Genomic DNA, 20,782 nt, shown 5'->3' with positions numbered 1-20,782 from the left:
CATGTTGAAGGAAGTACATGTCCATCTGCCCTCCTTTAATGCGAGTGAAAAGGATGAATGCGGGAATCAACTTGACCCAGTGCTGCCTGGAGGTAGGCGCGGGGCACCGTTTCAGCGTGGTTGGAGCCTGAGATTCTCAGACTGGGAGGGAACGGGAGCCGAAGCCAAGTTGTGAAAGGCCTTGGAGGTCGTATTCTCTCCTGGGTTGGAACAGGGGAGTCAGCTGGAAAGCAAGAAAGGCTCCTGGCTCCGTTGGTGGCCTTCTGGGCTTTGCTCTCCCCGCTGGCTGTGTGGAGTGTGGGCTGGAGAACGGGGGAGAGTGGATGAGAAACTGGGAAGACAGAAGGGAAGGTGTTGAGGGGCCCAAGAGATCCGGGCCAACAATTTTCACACAAAACACAATCGTGTCCTTGCAACCATGTTCAGTGAACTGGAACTTTATTTCTAAAGTGTCCTCCTGTGTCTCTGGGAGTTGTGATCTCTGTTCATCTGATATAGTGCACTGGAAATGAACAGCTACAGATGAATAGCAGACACCGTCACGGGGTCACAGCGCTGACTGGGAGGTACTGGGGCGTGGGTTTGTCTGCACTGTAAGGCACTCCTATGCAGCTGAGGGTCTGTGGCACAACGTGTGCCCGGAGAAGACACAGGCTCCTTATGGTAGAGACTAATGTTTAGTGTTTATGGCGTGCTCTGGGACCCACCAGCAACTCAGGACTCGGGAGTTTCCTGTCAAACTTACTTCCTGGAATAGTTGACACAATTTCCTATTAGAGCCTTAATTTAATAGAGCCTTAATCCCAGTCATCTCCTATCTGGATTTCCCTGCTTAACAGTTTCCTTGCCAGCAAAAGCTGAGGTGTCTGACAGTTCCTCTGAAAAAGATAGCATGGGCACACACCTTTTTCCTGGTCCTCTTCCATTTCAATGGGAAATTGTGGATAACATTTTCCACAAATGAACGAGAAACCCACTTCCCAGTTATCTTTGTTTTTGTAAAACCCCCTGCCCCCCCAATAGCAGATCTTCCTTTTGGATTTACATCAGTGTTTAGCTAACTTCCTGAACATTTCACTCATTTCCTGACCCTATTCCAAGGAAGGGAAAACATCCTCCTTCAGAAATAAATGCAAATAATCACAGAGATTATTTCTATTAAATAAATAGTGTAAATGCAATGGAATTTCCTGTAAGAGGTAAATTTACCACGGATAATTCAACAAAATCTATTTTGCCATGGTGTAGTAGGTCCCATTATATCTGTGGGTAATCTGAGGAATTATAACCATTTTGTCAGTTAAGTATGTTTTGGAGAGGTAGGTTACACACAATTGCAGTATTTCCTCTTGCTGATTTTTTTTTTCCTCTGAGAAATCTGAACACTAGGAAAATCGTTATCTTTAGATCAGTAATTTTGAAGTGCTTGTTTTTTTAAATAGTAGTCTTCTGCCACCTACTGGTCAAGAGCAGTAGAACAACTTCAGGACAGAATAGGGATTAAAACCCAGTCTCCCAGAAATAAGAAATTTAGTTTGCTTGTTTATGCCTTTTTTTTTTAAATAAACACAATCCTTGAAAGCACTTCTAAGTACCCCTAAAACCCAAGAATGCTGAAGCGAGGTGACAACAAACCTTTCCCCTATGCATTTCCTGTCATTCTCTACCCTCTTGATTGATGCTTCCTCCTCAGAGTCAGTTTGCCTTGTAAGCATTATCTGAGTGCATTTTAAGAGTGGATGAAAAATGTCAAGCTCTTAGAAGGAGATGCAGTGAGAGAGCAGTTTGAGAAGGCCTCTTCCTGTTCAGCTGTCTATTAGTAGAGAGGAGGGATCATTTTCTGCTGAAGCCATCTCGTGGATATCTTCAGGATGAAGTTTAGGTCTGCACGGCGGCAGCTGCCATTTTGAACTGCCTTGCCTGGTAAGTGTCAGAATTTTTTGAGGGAAAGGTGATAGGGATCTCAAAGATGATGTCCTTCACTTACCTCCAGCCTGTCCCAGTCCTGATAGAACGCTGTCTAGGACAAGTGGATGTCTGACCTCCTTGTTCCTTGCCCACAAAAGTATCTATTAGTGTATCACAAGAGGTAACATTCTCCCTAAAGTCCAGCCCCTTGGTGTGATGTCCAAAGTCTGAAGTCTGTCTGTTCTTCTATCTGTCCACTTTTCCATTCCCGTGACCTCTTGTGATCCAACCAGCTCCAACTGCTTCCAGTTCTGCACCACCCAGTAACACACACACACACACACACACACACACACACACACACACACACACGCACACGCACACGCACACACACACACACACACACACACACACGCACACGCACACTTTGACTCTGCTCACACTGATTTCCCGTCACCTCTATTCAACTCATCCTTCAAATTTCTGTGTTCTGTCCTAGGAAACTTTCCATGGTCTGACCCAGAATTGCGGATGACACCCTCCTCGGCATCCGCTTGTGTCATATTACTTTATACTGTTTCTGTGTGTTTGCCTCCCTACGCATCTGTGTGTCTCGTGGACAGGAGCCACTCATCAGCCGACACACTGGCTTGTCTAAAAGCTCCACAGACGCTCACTGATGTTCAAGTAGCTTGTGTTTGTGCAGTAGATTGTTCCACTTGTCCATAGCGTTTCAAGGGGAGAAAATTACTGTGGAACAAATGCTTCAGTGATGGACCTGGGAGTTAGATGTCCACATCTCCCAAAACGTTTATCCCAAATGACCTCAGCCTTTACCCACTGAGGACTAAACTCTAAGTTTCTAACTAGTTTTAATATGGCCACATCCCATAGTTAGGGAACCCACCATCTAACCCAGGCTTTATTAAGATCTGGAGACATTTAAAGAATTCTCTAATTATTTACAAAACTGCTTCCCATGCACACTTGCCTTTGTTTCTAGTAAGATGTCTGTATCTTTCATAGACAAGGCTGTGATGTTGGAAGACTAAACACCAATGATCAGCAATCCAAACTAGGGGCCAGGGAGATGGCTCAGTGGTTAAGAACACTAGCTACTCTTCCAGGGGACCCGAGTTCAATTCCTAGCACCTACATGGCAGCTCAAAAACTGTCTGTAACTCTAATTCCACGGAATCTGACATCCTCCCACAGACATAAATTCAGGCAACACCAGTGCACATACCATAAAAGGAAAATTAAAAGAATCAATCTGAAATAAACATCTGTGTTGGGGAAGTCTTATGTCAATAAAGCACTGTTGAGCCAATAGGAATCTGGATAGGTGGGACAAGGAGTCCAGGAGGACTCTGGGAAGGAGAAACACAGGAGAGTCAACATGTAACCGCCATGGGGTAGGAAGCCCGGAACTATTCTCTGATAAGAGAAATACTTAGATTAACAATTATGGGGTAATTACTTAATTCAGAGCTAGCCAGTAAGAAACAAGCAAAGGCCAACAGCTTCATAATTAATATAGCCTCCTGTGTGTTTATTTGGGACTGATGCGGATCTAGAACCAGGAGTGTGGGAAGGCTTCTCAAAGGAAAAAGCTTCTCTTTACACATCTGCATTTGATCTTTTCTGAGTCTATGGATGCTACTCTCCTCTTTCATGCTTCAGTAGAGAGGTTTAGAGTCTAAAGAATTCCTTTCATTGCCCTTTGTTGGGGTATTCCTTCAGGTCCTAGTCTGTTGTTTTAAAAGATTTTGATTTTGGCCATGAACTGTATTACTCATCAGGAGGTTCTCAAAGTAAAGATAATAGCATGGTTTGGATTTGTTTTTTTAACCTTGATTTTTATTTTGTTTGTATGGCTGTTTTGCCTGTAGTATGTATGTGTACCAGGTGCATGTAGTGCCCCCATAGACCAGAAGAGGGTGCCACATTTCCTGGAACTGCAGTTAAGGATAGTTGTGAGCCACTGTGTTGGTAATGAGAATCCAACCTGGGTCCTATGGAAGTACAACCAGGACTTTTAACCATCTGTCTAGCCCCACGATGTGAACTCTTACCAGCTCAAGATTTTGCAGAATGTCCCTTTGCTGGAAATATTACTGTTCCTTAATTAAACAAATGGGAGCATGCTGGAAAAGTCTCGTACAGAGCCGGTAAGTCCCACTCAGGCAATACACACATCAGAAACACTCATGTGAAACTGATGACTGAAAAATCCTGCCACTGTCATCTAGGACTACACTGCTCTGATGCTTCTCCTATCTGGCAGTAGGCACTGTTTATAAAGTCACGGTGGGTGGCTGGCGGATCTGGCTTCATGGGTGAATGACCCAGACAGTCATTCAGGACTTCACTTTCTTGGCCATCTTGTCAGCCCGCAGTCTAATATTTTTATTTTATACCTGGTCTTGCAAATTATGTTGCTGACCCTTAGTGGTTGCATATACCTGACGCAGCCACATGTAGTAGAATAAGCATGGGCTTAGACATTAAAAATTGGGGGTTCGAATACTGGTTCTACAACTTCATAGCTGTGTGAACTTGGATAGGTTTAACTCTCTAAGCCTTACTGTTCCTATATCGGGTATAGTTATTTGGTTATTATATTATCTGACTTGTATAGTTGCCATGGCAATCAAACAGTATTTGATACAGGAACTGCTAGTGACTGAGAATGACAAAAGTGCTTTGAAAACACGTAAGTAATCAACAGAATACATTAGGACAAAAAGCAAATCAAACGAAAACAAACACACTAAAAAGTCAGATATGTCAGTTTTTAGGGCTGTTAAGATCCCTAAAAATAAGATGCTAGCCAGAGTGATTTATGTTTTAGGGAGTGTCTTCATTCTTGTTTGCTAACAACTGGGACAATCTGAGTTTGATCCCTGGGACCCACCTGGTAGAAGGAGAAAACTGACTCCCCCAAAGTTGTCCTCTGACCTCCAAGTGTGCTCTTTGGCATGTAGTACACACATGTGCATCCATACCTACCCACATACTGTCTCTGTCTCTCTCTTTCACTCTCTCTCAAACACACACAATAAATAAATGAAATAAAATTTTCAGATAAGTATTTTCCCTTGTGATATATCCTTTCTTCTGTTTCACTTTGGAAGCCTCTGAGGTAAGACACTGTATCTATTATAAGATCTGTCACAAAGTAGTTGGACAGTTTTTGTTTGTTTGCTTGTTTTTGATGGGGTCTCATGATATAGCCCAGGCTAGCTTGAATAAACTGAGACCAGGGAGATAGCTTGATTGGTAAAGTGCTTACTATATAGAATCACTAGGGTTTGTGTTCAGACCCCTAGCACCCATGCAAAAGCTCCACCCCCACCCCCACCCCGGCCACCCATCCCCCAACCTCCCATTCCCCCAACCCCCCTCCCTGAGCAGGGGCAGAAATGGTGAACTACAGGTTCATGGGGAGACCTGGTATCAAGTAAGTTGGAAGAAGACAGCTAGGTTGAGCTCCGACTTCTAGGCACACGTGTGTGGCTGCACTCATCACTAGAACCATTCCGTGGAAGAAATTACCCAATTGATTTCTTCATGCTTAAGGAAGCAGGAGCCTAGAGAACTGACATGACTTGAGTGAGTTTACAGAGCATGTTTGTCCTCAGCAAAGGCAGCACAGAGTGCCTCCTGGGGATCTGTTTGTTGTATTTTGAAGGGATTAATCATTGCTGAGGGCTCCATGTGGACCCATCCCTTGGAGCTATTAAGCATGTCCGTATTGCTTTCAGAATTGCAATGATGAGATTATCTGGGAAACGTTCAAGTCTTTTCTATTCGTGCATATGTATCGGTTTGAGTATAGAACCAGAAAGAAGGAAGGACTACTGTGCTGGAATCTGTTTGCGACTCTCAGAGAACTCCTGGACACAAGCAGTCCATCGATGACCTTTGCTGAACACACAGTCCCAGGACACTTTGGGCTGTTGCTCTTCCTTGCTCCAGTCCTGGGATTATCTGCAGTGCGGCTGGGCTGGCTTCTGTGCTGGATGTGATTGATTACCCAATACTATCTCTGGGACCTGGGAGTGACCTTCGGCATGCATTTGTAAGGAACCAGCTTGGAAAGAAAAACAAAAACTGCCAAGCGCCCTCTAGCCTGCCTGAGATAAGGGGCCTCGGGGTCCTTTTCCATTACCCTGACAAAACAATCCAAACAATAAAAAATCCATAAGAAAATACTCTGCCTCCAAGACCTTAAAAGAGAGTTCTCATTTCGGGCCACTCAGTCACTTGATATCATCCCTGTGTGAGACAGACACATGTTTTTGTGAGTGAAGGGAAAAGTGAGGGAAGAAGAGAAGGAAAGAGGGGAGAAGTGAAGGATGAAGAGGAAGGCAGAAGAAAAATAATTACGGGTAAAAAAAAAAGAATCCCAAGACACACAGAGAAAGACTGTGAGAATGAAATGTTGGACTAGTATTTATTTACCTGAATAGTCCCAGGAACTAAATTAAATCATCAGAATGAACAACCAAGACCGCCACATTTCACTGGCACGAGCTTGTCCTCTGAACACGCAGAAAGGAACAGTGTGGGCTCTGATGACAATTTGCCATGGGAACACGTGCGTGTTTTTTTAAGTCTCGGGACTCAGTTTTCCCATCCAGAAGTAGGGAAAAATGAGTGAAACAGGGCATGTGAAAGTAATTTGAAAAATAGAGTGTGACATAAGCAAACAGTCCCGAATTTACACTCAAGCTGATCTATTCCACTTAAATCAAAACAGGCTTCGACGCTCCTCCAGCTCTCCATTTCATGAGCTTCGGGATTTTTTTTAAACCTTGTGTTTTAAAAATAAATAAAAAACATTTGTAATCCAGTGATCTGGTTACATCATTAGGTTCAGGTGGATTCATTCCAAATCAAGGATGCAATGCTGACATCCAAATCTAAAAGGCAGAAATGGCACATGGTTTACTCTTCATTGCCTAGCTAATTTATTGGAGTGGAAAGGGGCAACCCTGGCCACGAATGAGACCTGGCTCCAATTCCAGTTCCTAGATCACAGAGTTCTGTGCCATGTGACCCAAGGCGATTCCTCTACAAGTTTTGCCATTTTCTTTTCTTTCTTTCTTTTCCTTCTCCTCTCCACCTTTAGACGTTCCTCCCTCCTGGTGTGGTGCTGTTATTACAAAGCAGTTGGGTATTGTCTGAGAGCCTCTACCTCCATGGAGCAACCACATAAACAATACAGCAGTTGTAAAATGTGCAGGCTAATTTAGCATCTCCCTTTCTCTCACCTTAAGCACACACCACGGTTCCTCAGTCAGATGTCTTGCCATTGTCGCCTAAGTCTTGTCTTGGATCTGAGTGTCTGAGACACTGTTTGAAGGCAGTACATTTAAGGCCCAGGATGGGAAAGGAACTGTCTGATGATTGTATACCATCTTGAGTTGCAGCAGTGGAAACAGACTCTAGATAGCTTAAGTAGAAGGGAAAAAATTTGTCCAATAGGGGCATTCAGCTTAGAAATGAATAGAAATTAGAAATGACTAGAAAGTCCAGGGCCCCGTTAAATGAACCACAGCAATAATGACATGACAGGAGCAGTTTTGTCAACATGCTGCTTTGGAAACGGTGGCTGGTTGAGAGCCGCTTCCATCTTTCGCTGCTCCTCTAAGAGTCACAGGTCTTGTTTACTTTTGTTATCCTACCTTATATTGGGAGATGCCATATTGGAAACCAACCCATAGGAAATAAGACTTCAGGTGGCGGACATCAGAGAATAAACAGAATAATACGTAGAATGCTCAACTATGGAAGCTGACAAAGGATCTTCAAGGATTGTGAGTCTAAGACCCTGCCCCGTGAAAGGATGTCTTCCATTCATGGGTTAAAAGTCTAAGTATACAGCCAGGCTATTTAGTATCTATTCATAGGAATGAGGAGGCTCTAGCTCTGACTGCTCATTTAAAGTTGTTTAGAGGGAAATAATAAATAATGAAATTAAAACAAATATAAAATTATTAACTTTGGGGGGAAATGCATTGAAACATGTTGAACTCAGCGACACGGTTGGTGAGTTCAGGTAGCTTCTGAATGATTTCCACTTGGTCTTTCTCGGAGCCTGTCTCACTGAAGCACATGCTTGCAAGCAGCCCACATGGATTTTCTATCTACTCTCAGCTCCCAGCAAACTCCCTGAACCCTGGGTGGCCTGTGTCACTAATCGTTATAGTCCCTGCCTTGGGAACTGACAGTCTGCTTCCTTTTTGCTGTACCCTTCAGGCTCTAATTATTCTAAATAAATAAATAAATAAACTCAAGACTGAAGCCCAACAATTGAATGCCTTTTGGTGGGGGGAGGTGTTTGGGAAAGTCCAATTTTCAGTAGAGAGCCCGCCTCCCCTCCCTAGCAAAAATAGCTCCTGCCCCACTCTCCTTTGCCCCAAGGTCAAGTGGTCTGATGCATCTCAGCAGTACATGCATCCATTTCCTGCCAAGCTGAGACAAATCAACAAGGAGATCATGACGAATCGCTCCAAGATTTCACAACAGACAAGCAGGACTGTTTCAGGGGAAATTTTGAAGATCAACATCACCACCAAAGTTTGAAACAGGTTACATTAAACCAAGTCCACGCTTTCTCAATTGGGCTTCACAGTTTACATAAAGTCCTGTGGCTTGTAGTCAGCTATTTACAGATTGCTAACTTACATACATTATTTTATGCCCATGATAGGCAGCTGGGCTGCCTTCACATTTCCCTGAATTATTGAAATCACTTCTTGCCTTCCTTAGTGTCTATTCTCTTTTTTTTTTAATTGACAGACAATAAAAGGTTCAAGCCTCATTTTTCACTTTGATGGTATTGACAATTGTACATTCTGTATAATTGCCAAATACAAGACACAAAACATTTCTATCACCCTAGAACATTCCTTAACTTCTCTTTCTAGCCAGTGTTCCCCTCTGACTTCTATGACTGTAGATTATTTTTTCCATACAGGGACTTCTTTCATATCAATGGAATTGTACTGAATGCAGAGACCTATGCCAGTTATTGGTGTAATTTTTTGGATTTAAGAACCATTTATTGTGCAGCTGAGTAGTGGGTATAGATGCACAACTATTTGCTTATCAATTGGTTTTTTGATAGAGAAATTTGCTGTTTTTTTTCACTATAGATCCTGCTTATATTGCCATTATAAAATCTTGTGCAAATATTTTTGTGAACATGTGTTTCCACTTAACTTGAATAAAAACCTAAGAATGAAATTGCTGGGTCATAGGGTAGATGTATGGTTAACTTTAAAAGAAACTGCCAAGCAGTTCTCCAAAGAGATTTGTCAGATATTTGAGTTGTCAACGTCCCTTCTTGCTTCCTCCAGTCTCGTCGTCTCATTGGCTGAAGACTAATTTAAACTGTAACCTTGATCCCATCACTTTCCAGCCTAAACCTCTTCAATGATTTTGCACAGTTCTTAGTATGAAGGCAGTCATATTAAAAGTAGGCTATGCATTTGTTTCTCACAGCCTTCGACTATGGCTTCCTTTCTCTGCCTGCCTGCATTTCAGTCAGCTGTATATCTTTTGGCTCTTTGAGTGGAAAGTTCTTTCAGGGCTGCGGGGGATGGTGGTGGATGTGTGTGTGTGTGTGTGTGTGTGTGTGTGTGTGTGTGTGTGTGTGTGTGTTTTCCCTCTTGGGAAGCTTTGCTTCACCTGTTTGCCCTTTATTATTTATTCTCTCCGTCCTAATTTTGAGGTTAATGTCTCAGGGACATTCCTCAGGCTCTACAGGGTGACTCATGTCCTCTGTTGTGGTCTTCTGGAGGGTCCTGGGGTTCTCTTTCCAAGTATGCATCAAATTTTTTCTTTCTTTTAAAGTTATACATATTTATTTGAAATTCTGAATAGCTATATATTCATGTGGTTCAGACTTACCAAAAGATATTCTTTCAAACATTTTATTTCCAAACTTCTCCCAATTATTTACTGGATTTCTCACCTTAGTATATTAAAAACAAAAAGGGGATCTGGAGAGATGGCTCAGCAACTACATTGTAATTCCAGCTTCAGAGGGATTCAGTGCCTCTGAGGGCACATACCTCCCCCCCCCACATATAGTTAAAAATTAAAAAAACAAAGATTAAACATTTTGATATTAGTTTTTCCCTCCTAGACATTTTATAATTTTTTTGGGTTTTTTTTTGAGACAGGGTTTCTCTGTGGCTTTGGAGGCTGTCCTGGAACTCCCTTGGTAGTCCAGGCTGGTCTCGAACTCACAGAGATCCGCCTGCCTCTGCCTCCCAAGTGCTGGGATTAAAGGCATGCGCCACCAACGCCCGGCAACATTTTATAATTTTTTTACAAAAATTTATACACATACATACATATAATGTGCACATGCATATACCATACTATTGAGAGTACAATTATCTATCACTTGGCTGTATTAGCACATGTAATAGAATAAGGAGGTTTGTGCTAATGCTATTACTATGTTCTTCTTAGTATTGATGAGCACCATTGCATGCAAATTTTGCATGCACGACATGTAGGGTAGTACTTTATTCTGTACTTGGCTTCTGCTTTGGATGTATTTTGGCAAATCCACATTCCGGAAAATAACCTTTGTCCTTGTGTTTTACTCTATGCCTAATCAAGACCTTGACTGATAGCAACTTAAGTTATCTTCCATTTTTACTATTATAAACAATGCTACAACAATAGCATATATACTATATAGATATACATGCATACATAATTTCTAATGAATGTGGATTCTAATTAATTAATGAATACTGTTTAAAAATCCTAACCAATAGGTAACAATCAAATTGCTGTTACAAAGGATATATGAGCACTGGGAAGCTTTCCTGCCAGACTTGTTCTCCTTACGTTTGCCTATAGCTTATCCTCTTGACTACCCCCATCTGTGCCTCAGAATGCTTAGACACTAGGCAGTCTGAGAACAGGAAAAGCACTATCTCCGTGTAGATAATATTTAACGAAGTTTCCATTCTTTATTTTGGTGTTGCTCATTTTCCCCCTCCTACCATTGTAGAGCAATGGGAACAGAAGAGGGACACCTGCTACCAATTCAAGGCTATCACTTATGCTTATAAAAAGGGCCTTGGTACTTTGGATGTTTTGTTTCTTTGTTTTTTCCCCCCATTATTTAGACTCAAGCAAAAAGTGTGAAGAAAGACTTAACTAAGATTTCTATATGTCCACTAAGTCACCACCAGGAAGGCCAGTAGGTGAGATGTCACAGTTGTAGGAGAGCCTGGTAAGGGTGGTGCAAAAAAAAAAAAAAAACCAATAACAACGACAACAAGAACCATTTAAATGTCATTTACTACTCTTGTCTGTTTCTGGGGAAGAGAGTTTTGCTTTTTAGCCTGCATGAGTCAGCAGTAGGCTCAAGTTATGTATGGATCCTTTTCATTATATTTACAAAAGAAGTCATTCCATTCCTGAAGTTTGTCATTATGTGAAAGGAGTAGACGAGGAGGTCCACAAGATCTGGATTTCCTTAGACTTATCACATATCCACAAGGAGTTCAGTCAACATGCTGTTAGTGTGGAAGCAAGCATGTCTGGCCAATCAGCAAATTCAATCAGTCCCTTGGGTACCACTCCTGGACCTTCAAGTAACAGCACTGAATGAAGGCCTCATTTGTAGAGTCATGGCTTAGGCTCTATCAACTGTGGTTAACCTCTTTAATCATCTTTACCAGCTGAACCAGCTCGGCTTCGCAAAGGTTTAATCTCTAACTGATCTCCAGCAACCCTACAACTTAATGTGCACCAGCCTCATCCAACCTCAAAATCACTGATGCTACAGATGCAGATGGCCCTTGAAGATACAAGGTGGTTGACTTCATGGCCTCATATCTACCAAGCTCTAGAATATCCATCAGTGCCTGCAATTTTCCTGTAAATCCCTTAGCTGATGGGACCTGTAGGAAATGTTTACACGGGAGAACTGATCGACCGGAAAACCCACGGAGAAACACTGGCAAAGTATCCAGGAAAAGTTACTAGTACTTTCTGGAGTAAGGAAGTATAAAGACATCAAAGATGAAGATGAGTTTCGGGACATCCTCTCTTTTCCTCTAAAATAAAATATAACAAATCCTTCACAAGAATCCTCACTATCTAACTATAGTCCCCACTTCCATGTCTCCTGAAATCTTTCAGCCCCAAGACAGTTAACATGTGTTAGTGTTCTTGTGAGTATTACACATACACATGTGTCTGTGCTGGTGTGGGAATGTGTGCATGCATGTGTGTGTACATGCTTGTGTGTATGTGTGTTTGTACATGCATATGGATGCCAGAACTACTTTGGATATGTTTAGCTTGTGTCCTAAGTTCATCCCTGCTATCAGTATTGCTGTTGAAATAGCTGAAGATGCTAGGGATGCTATTCAAGGCTGAACTCAGATGACCACCCCAGGGCCAGCTTATGAGGCCTCATAACTGTGAAAAGAACATGCCCATGAACCCAATTTGACCACGGTCAGAATTTCAGTTCTAATATGATCTGTGAGACTGTATTCTCCCTAAGGTGTAATTCTCTGCTTGTTGAAAAGGAGAGGAGCCTGGAGGTATGTGCTCAGCCCTAGACTGTTTTCCTCTGAAACCATTCCTTCCTGTTGACATCCATGTGACTCCTGACCTCTGACAAGACTGTCAGAACTGAGTACACCCATCCAAGTCAGGTCAGTCATCAACCCCAAAGCAATTCATTTATAGAAGTCAGGGACTCTGGTAAGTCTCTATCTCAGAAGTGGTTTGAGACCATGCTTGGACATGCTTGACTACTTACTGACGTTTTCGGGGAACTGATAAGGAGGGACCGCTCCTTTTCTTGTCCACTTCCAAACTGATGAAGGGATGGGAAGCACCAGGAGAAGAGCAGAACCCATCAGCGTTTCCTGCTTAAACATGCTCTAGTGCGGCAAGGCAGAACACATGATGAGACAGGCCTGGGGAGGACCCTGATGGAGAAGGGAGAGTGTTGGCTTCCTGAAGACTCTCCACGGAGGGAGGGGATAGAAATGGCTGATGCATGATGGATTGATCCTCTTCTCAAATCCTCAGTAAAAATCCAACATATAACCCTAACTGAGGTCCTTGTAGTTGAGAAACAAAAGGCTTGGCCTCATGTGGAGAGGCAGAGAAAACCTGGTTCAAGAACCAGTGCACTCTGGGAAGCAGTTCTTCTCATCTGGGTTCTGACCTCCCAGCTTTGCCCTCTTTCTTATGAAGCCCAAACACACTTCTTATCCTTGAAGTATGGCTTCTGACTTGGTGAAGTTTAAATAGAGCTTGCTTGTAGACAATGTGGAACAGTAGACTCAACCTTTGGCTCAGTTTTAGTTGTCCTGTTTAAAAGGAAGAGAGGAAGAGGCAAAGCTCCAAGCTTCAGTCACTCCAACAGAAAGTGATGAGTCAACATCTTAGTCATGCAAAGCCAAAGCAAACAGTACCAAGTAATAAGACTGAAGAAAGATTCATTACCTGCTGCAGGTAAGGGAGTGTAGTAATTATTTCCAAAGGAACACCCTCTACGAACAAAGGAAGCAGGGGGATTTTCTCTTGGGTGGTAGGGGGAACCTACCTATACTAATACGAGAAAGCTGTTTGAAGGTAGGAACATTCTGAAACATGTTCAAGATGTATGTGACAGGGCGTGGTCAGTTTAAAGTTAGTGTTCAAGAAAAAAAAAGGCGAACAAAACTATATTGGATATGTTTATCTTGTATCCTAAAGACAGTCCAGTCACAGGAATACTTTCTGACAGCTTGGCTTATTTTTCGTTAAAGGTTTTAGCTGCTGCTAAAGAAAAAATATTTTGACAGTGGACTAGAAGAGGAGTTTGCCCATAAAGATGCCCGTCTCATTTACCTGCTACTAGCCCAACTAATTACCAGACTGACACCAAGTGAACCCCAAAGTTTAAAAACAACAACAAAGCTCTCCTTGGAAGTGGAGTGACCATAGCATGTGGTGTACTTGCTATCAAAACCCTGAGGCTTGTCTCCCACAGGCTAGGACATGTAGGTTAGTAGCTGGAGGCAAACATACTTAGATGGTCATTTGGGCCTATCTCCTACTAGTAGGAATAGGAATGTCTTATAGGACTCTCTACCTTTAACTCCATTTTTCCCATCTAAAAAATAAAAAAAACCCTTAATTTGGGTAGCTATATTGTAAACATTAAACATCCTTTTGGTGCATAATAGGTCTTCAATAAAACGAGTAGCAGTTATTGTAATGCTCTCAGTCCTCCCAGCCCACACACTCAGAATGGTTAAGACTTTTTATGCTGATGAAAGCTGCATTTTCATTTGATTTGATTAATATTTCCCATCTGCTTCAACTGCCAGCGTCAACTTTAAAACCCAACCATGGAGCTATGTTACCATAAGTAAGGCCATCATATTTCTAAAACTGTCCCCATCTTGAGTTTCTACTCCTGGAGTTTGTCAACCAATGAGAAGCAGCTTCCCAGCCTGACCAGACCCAGGCACATGCACACACATCTTCACACAGGCAGTGTACATGCATATACCACGCTGGAACTCAGGCTAAATGGTTGTTTTTCAAGGCTGTTCTCACTTGGAGAATTCCCTGCCAAGAGAAAAATGTAAATCACTTCCCATTCCAGCGTGGAGGGGCCTTTGCAAACTACTCCAAGAGAAATTTAATCTGAGTCTATATAACAGAAACGAGGCAGGCAGCCAGCTAACTTTTTATTTTAAGAGAAATGCAACATGCTCCTTGTCAAGTTATATCTGTGGCTAGCAAGCTCAGTCCCACTGGGGCTAAATTCTAAGCCCAGAAAGGACCAAGGCAGCTTGGAGGATTGTACTGGGGGTGTGGGGGTGGGGTGGCCCTGTGAAGGGTAAGTCCTTTGGGTGACAGAGGGCCTTCAGAAAATGTTAAGGAATACAGCCTCACCATCCGGAATGTTGATTCTAGATGTGTCACAGGGCAGAAACTTCCAGGGAGAGGGGAATGGCGGTGGTGAGGAGGAGGCAGAGGGAAGGAGGGATGCTTTATAGGTGAACTGGAATCAGATCACAGAGGGATGGAGGTGCCCTCCCTAGGGCTGTGGGAGGCCATGGATGATTTCGAACAGCTAGATATTGCCTTTCATACCTTTCAACTCAACAATGATTGAAAGAGGAGTCAGGAGTTTCTCCTCATCAGTTAATCACTGTAGCAACACTTGGAGACAAGTTTTATCACTTTCCTTTTTCAGTTTTGTAAACTGAGATTCAGAGAGCAATTTAATTGCCTAAAAGTGCATGACAATGGGGAGCCAGGACTTGAACCCAGGTCCAATTCATTGCGTTCTCCGGTTCGGCTCAGAGGTTAGGGCAAGAAACTTACTAATTCATCTTGTTTTTCCTGTCCCTCACTCTGCGGTATCAGATATAAAATTTAGGAGGGCTTGGTGGGGTGGAAAGCCAAACATGACCTCACCACTATTTTTTTTTTAATCAGGTTCTGGAAATGGCTGTAGGAGTTAGTGAAATAAAGGAATTCTGAGGCCAGAGGCCCTTTCCTCCCTTCTGAGCACACTCCCTTTTCCTTTCACAGGAATGTCGCCCATGGGAGCTGTCTCAGGTGCCGATTGCTCCCATGACCGTCCTGGCCTCCCCACCACATTCCTGCATTTAAATGAGAGCTGGTCAATGTTTCACTCCTGCTGCCCTCCCAGGCACATCGTGCCCAGCTAGTGAACTATTAACCACCAGCAGCCGCTGCCTGGCCGCCTCTTCAACCCCTCTCCTTAGAAGCTTCCAACACTTTTCTACTGGATGTAATTGATCTACCAAACCTGACAAGTGCGGAGGAGGCTTCCTCTCCAGTTGACAAGGAGCCTCCTGAAAACATTTTTTGCAACTTTCCTAACAATATAAGATTCTGCTATACAAGTTTGGAATCACACCTTAGGCGTCCACAGTGACTCTTGAACTACTTTTGATATGGTAATTTTTCAAAGAGCCAGGGGGAGAAACGCAGATTCCAGTCTAGCTCTGTTTCTTCAGTGCCATGCCACTGTAGCCCGGTCCATGAATGTCTACAGGCATTCTCTTTCTCATTTGCAATGGGAATGCATTCCTCCCCCTAATATTTATTCTACATCTATTTATTCACTCTTCATTCAAAAGCAAACAAACCTATATTCTAACATTAACAAAATCCTAAGACACTGTAACTTATAAAGTGTCTTATAACCTTAGAAGTGGGGAGTGCAGAGCCAGAAGTCTAGGATATAGTCAATGATCCTTCACTCAGTTAGTGGTAGATAGTCTCCTTAAACCCGAACAAACAGAAACATAACCTATAAGCTGTGCACAGGATTTTAAAATTTACAGTAATCACATTAAACAAATGGAAGAGAATAGGTAAAAATCAAATTTTAGTTAGCTCACTCGTATGTAATATATTATTGTTTCATCATGTAATTAATATAAATATTTTACTTTTTGTGCCAAATGTTTAAAACCAGGTATGCATTTTATATCCATAAAATCCAAGCGAACTACCTTCCAAGGGTTCAATAGTCACCTCTGACTATGTAGTAGGTCAAATTTAATTCAAGCCAGCAAACTTTCTGTGCATCTGAAGAGATGCTATACATCTTAAGAGATGCAGGAATAGAAGGCAGACAAACACATAACATGAACAAGTGAAAAACACAGGAAACCATGGACCAGGGTGCAAAGCTAGGAGAGTTTCTCTTTATCCAAGTCACTGGATTATTTGTTTGTGTGTTTGGTTGAGCAAGTTGAGAAGAAAATTCTCTGGAACAAGTGTCTAGTCTTCAAAACCCTTGCTTCTGCTCAGGCATGCAGGGATACAAAACATTACTGATTCAGGTATGGTGCCTGTACTTTTATAAACTGGTTTAATATTCATGATCAGTAAGGACATTATTCTTAGTGACACAGGCTGTAATCCCAGCACTTGGGAGGTTAAGGCAGGAAGATGACAAGTTCAAGGCCAGCTTGAGCTCTATAGCAAGATTCTGTAAAAAAAAAATCAAGGAATAAACAACAACTAAAATGGAGGGAAGGTAGGAAGGAAGGAAAGAAGGAAGGATAGAAGAAAAATGGAGAAGGAATTAAGACTAAGAGAGTTTAAGTGATTTCCCAAGTGTCACACAGTTTAGCAGACCCAGAGCTAGAATCTGGAGTCAGAAACATTGTTTTATTTAGATTGGCCAATGTCACATGATAAAGGGGAAAAGAATATTCCAGCTATCATTGCTGTGTTTTGCCTATTTATAAAACATTTCTTAAACTTCTGATCGACATCTCTGATGGCTCATCCCAGAGGACCAGTGAAAGTTTCAGGACCCTTTCTGAAAGTTTTTCATGCAAAAGGAAGATGATCTATTTATTGGTTCCCCTTGGCTCTGAGAACTCCTCTGTTCCAGTGGGCTTAACCATGGAAGGGGTCTCAGCTTCAAGTTTGTGTCAAGAGAGTTTACCTGCATCTCTGAACTGAGTGTGCTCTACCCATGACTTCCTCTTCTGTAGGTGCTAACGGGCCAGGCTAAGATGTCTTTCTCCTTTTCCACAGTCTGGACTATTGTTTTCTGTCTGCTGTTCCTGGAACAGGGGATGGTGTGTGTTGGTAAAAGTATGAGACTGCGAATACACACTAGGGTGGAACATGAGCTGCTCCAGGGAGAGTATTTCCTGAAACAAACAGGTATGAGCGCCACAGATAAAGACTTTTGTGAACCCAGGATTATCAAGACTACCAATGAGACTTCATGGGGAAATTCCTCAGGAGGCAGCACAGATCATGGTGGGTGGGGAACCCCTTACAATAGAAGGGTGAAGTCTTTGAAACACAATCTGTAAGGCTTGTCTGGATGTACTTGAGCTGGATTGAGGGAAGAATTTAAAAAAGAAATGAAACCTATAGATGGGTTCTATGATTTTAATCTGCTTTTTATGTTTCATTCAGTTATCCAGTCAACAAATAATTTTGAGTAGGAACTGTGTGTGTGTGTGTGTGTGTGTGTGTGTGTGGACATGTGTGGTATATGTATGTGGTGTGCATAGGAGAGAGTCATGTGCACATACACTCTCAATCATATGGGTTCATGTGGAGGTCAGAGGTTGATGCTTTCCTCAATCAGTTCTCACAATGGTTTTTTGAGATACGATCTCTTCACTGAACCGGAACTCAGTGTTTTGGTTAGTCTTTTGGCAAACAAGTCCCAGGATTAACATAGTGTACAAGACTGTGCATAGCATCCATGTGTTTGCTAGGGATCTGAACTCAAGTCCTCATGCTTTCTTGGTAAGTCTCTTATCCATTGAGCTATCTTGTCAGCATACTAGCTACTGCTTTGGTCTGATTTCTGAAGAAAATCAGAATAGATTTTCCTGCAATAAGACCTTCCATCTAACCATCTAGCAGGTACCAATATAAGGAAGAAAAGTGCCAGGAAGGCCACCCAAACTTTGTCCAGCCCTGTGAAGCTGCATGTGCTCCAGGAGATGCACATACTGGCAGCACTGAGGGGGACCGAGTGGGTTGAAATAATGAAGTTAGGAAGGAAAAGTGGTTCTGTGGGGGGTAGGGGAGAAATTGGAGGGGAGATTAGGGTTAGATTTGATAAAAATGCATTATATACATGTATGAAATCCTCAACAAGAAAGACATTTAAAAAACCCAAATTAACAAAAGTTAATCTCTCGATGGTTAATATTTCCTGAAGTCAGGCTCAAATATATGGCTTTAGAATGGTGTGTTCAGCCATGGGGATGAATGAGCTTGCATGGTCTGTCCTGGGAAGTATTGAGGGCCCAGGACAGACCATGAAATGGTGACATTTCACACTGGATAAAGTGGAAGCTTCGGAGAAAAGAGGCCAAGAAGCAGGCAGTGACACGGGAGCATAAACCGGAGAGTAGATGTCATGGCAGTCAGAGAAAAGAAAGCATTGCAAAAAAAAAAAAAAAGGAATGGCGCCTCACTCTCGTGAAAGCCACTGAGAGGGACACTAAGCTCGTGGAATGGAAACAGCGGGGACAAGGGGCCCCTTGGGTGCAGCCTCAGGGTGCATTTAGTATTCTGTCCCTGTTAGTCATCCAGCTGTTGCAGCTAAAGCAGGGTGGATTTGGTTGAACTGGAAGTAAAAAGAGTGTAGACAGCACATGGGTTTTTTTTTTTTTGGTTTTGAGAAGCTTGTCTACAGTAGGAAGTACTGGAATGGAATAATACTGGAAGCCATGCAACTGGGCCAAGTGGGCACAGGGTTAGGGTGTTGAGACTGGGGGTGCAGATCATGTTGATTTGCCCATTTCCACTCTCGTGTTCTAGAAGATCCTCTTCTGGGAAACACCTAATCAGTGTCCCATCAGGCTTCCTTCTCAGGCCATGCAGCATGCTGTGTCCACACTGTGTGCCTTATTTGGTGTGTGTGTGTGTGTGTGTGTGTGTGAGTGCACACTCCCATGCATGCACACAGATGGAGGCTGAGGAGGATATTCAGTCTCCCATTCCATCACTTGTCACCTTATTCTGTGGAAGTGCTCTCTTACTGAACCTGGATCTGAAGGGGTTCCAGCGACCCTCTGGTTTCTAGTTCCCACCGTGCTGGGGCTTTAAGAGCATCAGCAGGCACTTCCCAGATTTTGATGTGAACACTGTGGATTTCAGCTCAGATCCTCATACCCGAGGAGCAAGCACTCTTGCCCAGGGAGCCATGTCTTCATCCCTCACACCATCTACCATAAGACATCTTTTTGCCTGGTATCGGGAGTTTTCTTGTCTTTTCCATTACGCAGAACAAGACTTGAAAACTATGTGTCTTCAAGTTTGCATTTCTGGCACAGATCAATGATCATTAAATGTTCAAAGAATGAATAAATAAAGTTTGAAGGCAGTGCTAATGGCAACTTTCCTTTCTTCTACACATGGGGTAACCAAGGCATGAAGCAATTTGGAGTCTGATCATTTTATAAGCTAGGGAGATCCCTGAGAAACAATCAAGTTTCTACTTCTACTACTTTAGCAGTGGTGGCCCATGTCTCCTCCAAAGCTGTCCCGCCAACTGGCATAGCACCAGAGACTGAAGCCCTCTCATTCACAAGTGTGTCTGAAGTTTTTACATTGATTTTAGTAGCATCTGCCAGATTGAGGCTGGAAGCAACTTGTGGAGGAAGATAGAAATGTTCTTCTGAGTCTGGTAGGAGACAAAGTAAGGGCAGTGATTGTTAGTATCCAGGCATCTGTACTGGCCTGTCATTGGGGTTCTGACAGGATATGCCCTCAGCTGCAGCCACTAAGAGCACCACCTGTGCACACTCACTAGATTCCATTTTAAAATGGCTCTGTCCACCTCTCTCTCTCTCTCTCTCTCTCTCTCTCTCTCTCTCTCTCTCTCTCTCTCTCTCTCTCTCTCTCTCTCTCTCTCTCTCTCTCCCTTTCCTTCTCTCCCTCTTCCCTTCGCTCTCTCTGCCTCTCTCTTCTCTCTGCAGTTCCTGTCCCCAGAGGCTGGTCTCCCCTCCCCTCTTTTCCCATTCACTTTTTCCCCAATAAAAAACCCCCTCCACCCAAGCTTTGTCACATGGTGTGTTTCCCTCGTGCAACACTTTTTAAAATTGCAACAGTGATGACTGTCATGGATGGGTCAGGGGCCACAAAGGAGTATAGGCCAAGGGTCAGTTGTTTCCCTTGAGCTGTCCAGTGAAGAAAGGCATGGCCTAAAATGAACCACCAGGTGTCACTGTTGGTCCTTAATTAACAAAGCTGGACTGTAGGGACTGTAGAATAAGGATAAAGACACTGGGGCATAATTCAGAAGATCTGATCAGGATCATGTAGCAATTTAGTGGCAGAGTAA

At 42.9% G+C, this 20,782-nt stretch overlaps 1 long non-coding RNA gene across 1 annotated transcript; it reads left to right on the top strand.

The window, feature by feature from the left end:
* Positions 1 to 3: 3 nt before the first annotated feature.
* On the top strand, positions 4 to 17,844 carry LOC121135345. The gene is made up of 3 exons (XR_005872488.1): positions 4 to 92; positions 15,508 to 15,899; positions 17,500 to 17,844. It is a non-coding gene; the product is annotated as an uncharacterized LOC121135345 (long non-coding RNA).
* The last annotated feature ends 2,938 nt before the right edge of the window (positions 17,845 to 20,782 follow it).

Source organism: Mesocricetus auratus, unplaced genomic scaffold (genome assembly GCF_017639785.1).
Source record: "Mesocricetus auratus isolate SY011 unplaced genomic scaffold, BCM_Maur_2.0 Super-Scaffold_4256, whole genome shotgun sequence".
Lineage (NCBI taxonomy): Eukaryota > Metazoa > Chordata > Mammalia > Rodentia > Cricetidae > Mesocricetus > Mesocricetus auratus.
Note: the sequence above shows the minus strand (reverse complement) of the source record. Positions and strands in the feature narration are given on the sequence as shown.